Consider the following 8,100-nt stretch of genomic DNA (forward strand, 5'->3'; position numbering starts at 1 on the left):
GAACTCCGTTTTACTCAAATTACCTGTTAAGATAACAGTTATGAGAATACATAGAATCCCTACAGTGTGGAAGCAAGCCATTCAGCCCATCAAGTCCTCACTGACCCTCTGAAAGGCATCCCATCCTGACCCATCCTCTACCCTATCCTTGTAACCCCACATTTTCCATGGCTAATACATCCAACCTACACACCCCTGTACACTGGACGATTTAGCATGGCCAACCCACCTAACCTGCCCATCTTTAGACTGTGGGAGGAAACCAGAGCACCCAGAGGAAACTCACACAGGCATGGGGAGAATGTGCAAACTCCACACAGACAATTGTCCAAGGCTGAGATCAAGCCTCAGTTCCTGGCACTGTGAGGCACTGGTCCATAATGCTAACCACTGAGCCACCATGCCATACTGTACAAACAATTCATTGTTATGATCTGGCTTGATAGATTTTAGTTAATCATACGGGTTTTTAAAAACAATTGATGAAAGTTATGTGGTACCATATACTAGCATTGTTTCAATTCCTTTTTTTAAAACATTGAATTCAAATTTTAACCATCTGCCTTTTTTGGATTTGAGCCATGTCCCAAATTCATTAGCTGAGGACTAGTTGTTACTAGTCTATTATATTATCACTACCCTACCACCTGCTCTACTAATCTAATTCTCTCTTGAATGACTTGATTGTAACTGCTTTAACCACACTCTAAATTATGTATTCCAGATCTGAATGTTTTCTCATATTGCCATTGATTGTTCCTTGTCATTTTCCATTGTCAATATAAGCCTTAGGCCAACTGTTCCCTAAATGTTCCCCTATTAATACTTGATCCAGCTTATTCCTAGGAAGAACGTCTCACAGTGCTTCCTTTCTGTTTAGACTAAAAATGTACAGCTTTAGAATGTTTTCCTAAACACATTCTAGGAACTTTCTTCCCTTTCTACCCTTTGTACTTCCACTATCCCAGACTATATTTGAATATTTAAAGCCCCATTCTATGACTCTATCCACACCCTAGTCAAGTTTATTTAAACTTTCTCCATTCTTTGGCAAATTGTCCTGTAACAAAATTGGTCCTAGCTCTGTTTATGCACAATAAATCCATACTGTACAGATCACTTCTCCAGAATGCCTCCAAATGTCCTGCTATTCCTAAATTTCTCCTATTTTGTGTATGTTACCGGAGTAATATGAAGATTACTACTTTTGATCTCTAACTGGATTTCCTACTAAGCACCCTAAATTTTGACAACAAAGCCGCATCTCTCTTTCTGTCTGTGTAATTGATACCATGTGGACCAGGATCACTGGCTGTTCACCTTTTCCCCCTCAGAGTGCTCTGTAGCTGCTCATTGACATCCTGGATTCCTGAATTCAGATCTGCAACCACAGAAATGCCTATCCACTCTTGTAATTATTGAATCTTCTGTCAGAAGTTAGAGGGCTGCCAGTCAGCCAAAGCTCATACTTGGATGACGTGTTGCAGCTGAGGTCTCACTCGCCTGTGCTGGCCTTGACAAGACTGATTTTGCCAAACCATCTGAATAGCAAAATAAAATGGCATTAGGAAACCTGAGCAGATGGGCATGGTAAACTTTACTGGAAAATCTACAAACAAAATATTTTTAAAAATAGGTTCTTGCATATTATGTGCATGTTTTATAGTGGGAGGAGAAGGATCTTATATCTTCAATTTTAACTTTGTCCACACTACTTCAATGGTAGAGGAAGATCTTAACAGGAATGGCAGAGCACAGGGTTAATGCTTTTCATGCAGGTAAAATGCATAATTAATAGTGATCTAGAAATTTTAATTCAAATGAGCTTTCCCTAAGGCTTGTCCACCTACTTATGTAGTTAAATTGACATAGTTCTTCACTTAGAATCTTTAAAATCAGGAGGTCAAATCGAGAGTTTACCTATGCATGACATACTTGCAATCAGCCTGTTTTACTTGAGGCACGGTGGACAAGCAGTCCTTGTCAAGCTCCAGTTACTGAACAGTTAATTCCTCCACTGAAGACTATTAGAGTTATAATACTTCCTGTTAACTTTGTATTAGTGAAGTTTGTGCAAGTAGCATCTGATGAAGTCTCTTGTGCTGTGAAGTGACAACTGCTGTCCAGTAATTCTAGATTGGCAGTCCAAATCTTAATAAAGCTTTTAATAATCTGCTATTTATGGTGATAGAAACGAATAAAATATGGATTTGAATGACTGCTGTAACCTGAATTACTGTACCCATGGGCCAAAGCAGTAATATCTAGATGATAAGCCAGGACATACAACTCTACACAGCTCAGATCAATGTGCAGCAGTCTTTTGTGAGAAATGGGAGAAAGTGAGGATTGCAGATGCTGGAGATCAGAGCTGAAAAATATGTTGCTGAAAAGCACAACAGGTCAGGAATTCTGAAGAAGGGCTTACGCCCAAAACATCGATTCTCCTGCTCCTTGGATGCTGCCTGACCTGCTGCGCTTTTCAGCAACACATTTTTCAGTTTTGTGAGAAATGACAAGGACAAAGAGACAAAAAATATTCCATGTTTTTAAAATATTCGATCTTAGGGAAACTCTAATGGTGCACTGATGTGAATCTCTAATAAGAGAAGTTCATAATATTCTATGCTACATAATCTTGAGAAAACAACCAATGCTGGAGATCATAGAAGATCAGACAAAATCCATCAAGAGAGAGCAAGCTAACTTTAACAGAAATCTCGATGACTTCTTCAGAGCTGAAGTAAAATGTGGAAGGGACAGCATTTATACTATAGTATGGGAAAGATGGCCGTGGGGATAGTGGGTGTAGGGTGCTGACAGAGAAAAGATGTTGATTGTTCAGATTCAGTGATTGGACTGTGAGAATGGCGGAACAATGGTGTGTCTAACTGCCAGATGTGAAAGAACAGTAAGTGGAATAGGAGTCATGATTTGGAGATGCCGGTGTTGGAATGGGAGGACATGATAACAAGCTAAAAATAAGGAAGAAAAGAGAGTCAGTTTATAATTTAAAGGTTTTGAACTCAATATTAAATCCAGAAGGTTGTGAAGTGCCTGGTCTGAAGATGAAAGATTGTTCCTCCAATTTGTGCTGTGATTCACTGGAACATTGGAGCATGCTGAGGACAGATATGTGGGTGTGCAAACAGAACACTGTATTAAAATGGAATTCAGCTTACTGAAATGCTGCTGAGAACAGTCCTGGACATCGATGGGAGCCCAGGCACCATCTCCAAATGACTGACTGTCCGCCCTCTCTCCCTCTTGCCACACTTTCCCTGGAGTTCTACACAGGCGTGTACCCTTAAACCCCTCCACCCTCCTCCACCATCCCCAGATAATGTCTCCAACATTATCCTGCACAGGGCAAAGGTTTTGTCAAAAAGTTACAGTAAAAATGTGCTATTTTGAGACAAACCCCCCCCCCCCCCCCAAAAAGCAGCAGCAGTCTTGCTGTTGGTGTCCAGTCCAGCTGCCCCAGAGGTGGGGGGGTTGCGCAGATGAGAGAGGTGGCGGCCAATTGGGATGTGGGAGCAGAGTTGGACGGAGGCGAGGTTGGACAAGGTTGGGGGAGGGGGTGGACAGGATTGGGGGCAGATGGGCAGTGTGATGCTGCCTAGTTTCCTGAATGAGGAGCAGACTTAGCAAGTGCTTACTGTGTCAATCCCATTGGGGGGTGGGGAGCGGGAGGCTACAGCATTACTGCAGGTCACTGACACACAAGTGTGTGTCTGCTCAGAAACAAACCCCGAGACAGAGAGAGGGAGCAAGGCAGGCAGAGCGAGGAGAAAAGGAAGCTTTAGAAAACTCAGAGCCCCAGAGGTGAGGCATTGAAACAATTGACCAAATAATCAATTATCCAAACAAAATACTGCCCATGCATTTCATTCGGATAATTGAGGTTCCTCTGTACACAAGGTTGGAGTAGGTACAGGTGAAAAGCTGCTTCACCTGGAAAGACTGTTTAGGTCCTTGAATGATGAGCAGGGAGGAGGTGAAGGGGCAGATTATGTGGGAAGACGCCATGGAAAGTGGTTGGGGAGGGGGGGGAAGGTGTTGGTATTGGTGGTTATGGAATGGATTCGGGTGTACTGGTGGGAGGTGCAAATGGGGTAGTGAGGGGAAGATGTGTTTGGTGATGGCATTCTGCTGGAGTTGTCTGAAATAGCAGAGAATGATCCTTTGAATGCAGAGGAGAAAGTGAGGACTGCAGATGCTGGAGATCAGAGCTGAAAATGTGTTGTTGGAAAAGCGCAGCAGGTCAGGCAGCATCCAAAGAGCAGGAGAATCGATGTAGGATTCCTGAAGAAGGGCTCATGCCCGAAACATCGATTCTCCTGCTCGTTGGATGCTGCCTGACCTGCTGCGCTTTTCCAGCAACACATTTTCACCTTTGAATGCAGAGGCTGGTAGGATGAAAAGTGAGGACAAGGGGACCGAATCTCGTTGTTGAGTGATGGGAAGGGCAAGGGCAGAAGCATGAGTGATAGGTTGGATGTGGTTGAGGGCCCTATCAACCACAATGGGTGAGAAACCAAAGTCATGGAAGAAGCAAGCTATGTCAGCAGCTCTGTTTTGGAAGGAGATATCATCCGAACAGATATGACATACGTGAAGGAACTGGGAGAATGGGATGGACTCCTTGCAGGACGTGGGGTGTGAAGAGCTGTAGTGAAGATAGCTATGGGAGTCAGTGACTTTGGAGTGAATGGCAGTGGACAATTTATTGCCCAAGACAGAGGTCAAGGAAAGGAAGGGAAATGTCAGAAATGAATGATGTGAATGTTAAAGAGGGGTGGAAATTGGAGGCAAAGTGAATGAAGTTTTCAAGATCCTGGCAGGAGCATGAAGCAGCCATTGATGTACCAAAAAAAGTGTTATGGGAGGGGGCAAGTGTAAGACTGGAACAAGGAACCTTCCACATATTCCATAAAGAAGCAGGCACAACAAGGACCCATGCAGAAGCCCATAGCCACTCCTTTGACTTGACAAAAGTGAGATGAAGTAAAGGAGAAATTATTCAGTGAGAGGACAAGTTCAGGCCTTTGATCAAGAAAGAATTAGAGAGCTCTCAGACCATCATGTTGGGGAATGGAGATGTAGAGGGATTGGACATGCATAGTAAACAGGAGGCAGTTAGAGCCTGGGAACTGAAAATGGTAATATGGTGGAGGGCATCAGAGGAGTCGTGGATGTAGATGGTCTGGTTTGGATAGATGGAGAGAGGGTGGAGACAAGGTAGAAGGAAATGAGCTCAGAGAGGCAGGAATAGGCTGGCATGATGAGCCTACTGGGGCAGTCTGGTTTGTAGATTTTGGGAAGGTGATAGAAGCGGGCTGTCCGGGGTTGGGAGACTACTAGGTTGGAGGCAGTGGAGGGGGGGTGATCTCCAGAGGTAATGAGGTTGGTGACAGTCCTGACAACAATGGATTGATATTTGGAAGTAGGGTTATGGTCCAGGGGATGATAGGAAGAAGTGTCTGAGAGCTGGTGTTGAGCCTCCACAAGGCAAAGATCAATATGCCAGACTACAACAGCATCACCTTTGTCGGCCGGTTTGATGAGAAAGTTAGGGTTAGACCAAAGAGAGCAAAGTGCGGCAATTTCAAAAGGAGACAGGTGAGAGTGGGTGTCACGTCAGAAGTTTAATCCACTACCACATCTCTTCCGAATGCTAACCATGAAGAAGGTTTGCTCTTCCCCATGCAGGAGTTCCGGTTGACTTTACCTTGCTCTCTATTTCACTGCTGGTGTTCAACAAAGTGTTTGCCAAAACTCACTTCTACAGCCACGTTTCCTTCCTCAGTGACTACCAAGAACTCAGACTTACCCCGCATGGATTTCAACTCAAATTTCACCCTTCACGTTTCAAATCCATCCAGAATTACAAGTATCTCCAGGACACGCAATGTACCTTGGACTGGTGTTCCCACCACATCCTAGGATCCGCAATCAATGCCATGTGCCAACATATGTGCACACTTGATTCCACTCTGCAGCAATATTGACTCACCCTCTCTCAAAGCTGCTCGGATCCCCAGTTTCACTTCATTCTTTGCCTCATCCATCGCCTCAACAAAGACTTTTTCCTCTTTCTTCCTGACATCCAGGCATACAAGGTCCAGCCAGCGTATGGATTACAACATCCGTCCTGTGGACCACCCCTCAGTACCCACCCCTTTCCAGCCCTCGGATGTCTCACTTTCTGTCCCCCTAATGCCACTCCCCCCAACCCCCAGCTCTTGCCGTGTGTTCACTATACCTTATGACCTTCCCCTTTCTGAGGCTGAACTCACTTTGGAAAAGGGCTCAGCTTCATGAATTTTGAGCTTGTCATGTTGTTGAACTGTTTTTCCACCAACTCTGTCTTCACACTCACTTGTTCAGGAGGACTCCCCCCTCTCATTCCACTGATCTCTTCACTTGCCTCCAGTATTCACCTTCCACCTGGACCCCTTTTTATGGCCTCTTACTTTCTCTCGATCTCTTTGTTGAAAACTGCCGATGTGACATTGGCTGTCTCAATTTGTCTGCTCCTCTCACCCACTCTAATTTGTCCCGTTCTGAAATAGATCACCTAAGTAACGCAAAGAACAAAGAGCAGGCTCTTCAGCCCACCAAACCTGCGCCAACACATGACACCTATCTAAACTGACAACCTTTTCTGACTCTATGCTGTCTGTATCCTTCTGTTCCCTACCACACTGGAGACATGACTTCAAATCTCACTACAGCAGCTGGGGATGTTAAATGCAATTACTTAATAAATCTGGAAAACACCAAGTTATAGTCCAACAGTTTTATTTGGGAGTACTAGCTTTCAGAGTGCTATTCCTTCCTCAGGTAACTAGGCTCTGAAAACTAGTACTTCCAAATAAATCTGGAGTATAACCTGGTGTTTTGTGATTTTTAACTTTGTCCACCCCAGGCCAACACCGGCACCTCCACTTCATAACTGCTCTTTGAAATGGCCAAGCAAATTTAATTACATCAAACCACTACAAAATAGCCAAACAAAAACAAAACTAGAAGGATCACCAAGCATTGACCTAAGCATCTAAAATGACAAACTTTCCATTGGGGAGAATTATTCTAAAGACTAGTCAAGTAACAGCCTGACATAGTCATATTCAAGGAATCAAACCTTACAACCAATCAAGAAGGAGTAACCTTGGAAATCTTTAATGTTGATTCTAGATCTCCTCAAATCTTATTGCATCAAGTCAAACATGGGAAAGGAAAACCACTTATTACCACCTTCTTCAACTAGTGAGTGCTTTTCCGTGTTGCATATGGCTTGGAAGGAGCACTGAGGATGCCTCTGATTGGGAAACTGCATTAGTAGCTGATTAACATTTCTACTAAGCTGAAGGAAGTAGCCCAGATTGGGACTGCATAGGTGATGAGAGACCAATGAATAGAAAAACCTATGTGTTTCACATTCAACAATTTTTTTTGTCACAGGGTTTCTTTTCAGTTCATTCACATGATGTGGGTGTCACTGGCTAAGCAACAATTATTACCCATTCCTAATTGCCAAGAGGGCAATTAAATGTCAACCACATTGCTGTGGGCCTGGAGTCATATGTAGGTAAGTATGGCAATTTCCTTCCCTAAAGGACATTAGTTTTTCCTGACAATCAACATCATTTGACTCCTAATTCCAAATATTTATTGAATTCAAATTCTACCATCTGAAGTGGCAGGATTCAAACACAGGTCTCCTGAACATTACCAGGATCTCTGGATTAATAGTCTCATGACAATACCACTAGGCCATTGCCTCCTCAGGTGTATCTGTTGTTATGACACGGCAGTGAACCCCTCTGTTAATTCAACTAAACACCCAGAAAAGCTCACCTTGTCTCTATTAAATGTGAGTGACAGAACTTACAAATTCTGCTATTTAAAGAAAATAATATCAAATTATTCTTTAACTCTCAAAGTGAACATTAAACAACTATTCACAACTCTAAGCCCCACTTCCTCTTAATTGCTTATTGCCTGCCTCCAACTCTATAAGAATATGATGTTCCAGTAAGACACTTATTAAAATTACATCAACTTAATTTCAAAACCATACAGTAGCTGTCATCT

This window comes from Hemiscyllium ocellatum, chromosome 1 (assembly GCF_020745735.1).
Source record: "Hemiscyllium ocellatum isolate sHemOce1 chromosome 1, sHemOce1.pat.X.cur, whole genome shotgun sequence".
Classification (NCBI taxonomy): domain Eukaryota; kingdom Metazoa; phylum Chordata; class Chondrichthyes; order Orectolobiformes; family Hemiscylliidae; genus Hemiscyllium; species Hemiscyllium ocellatum.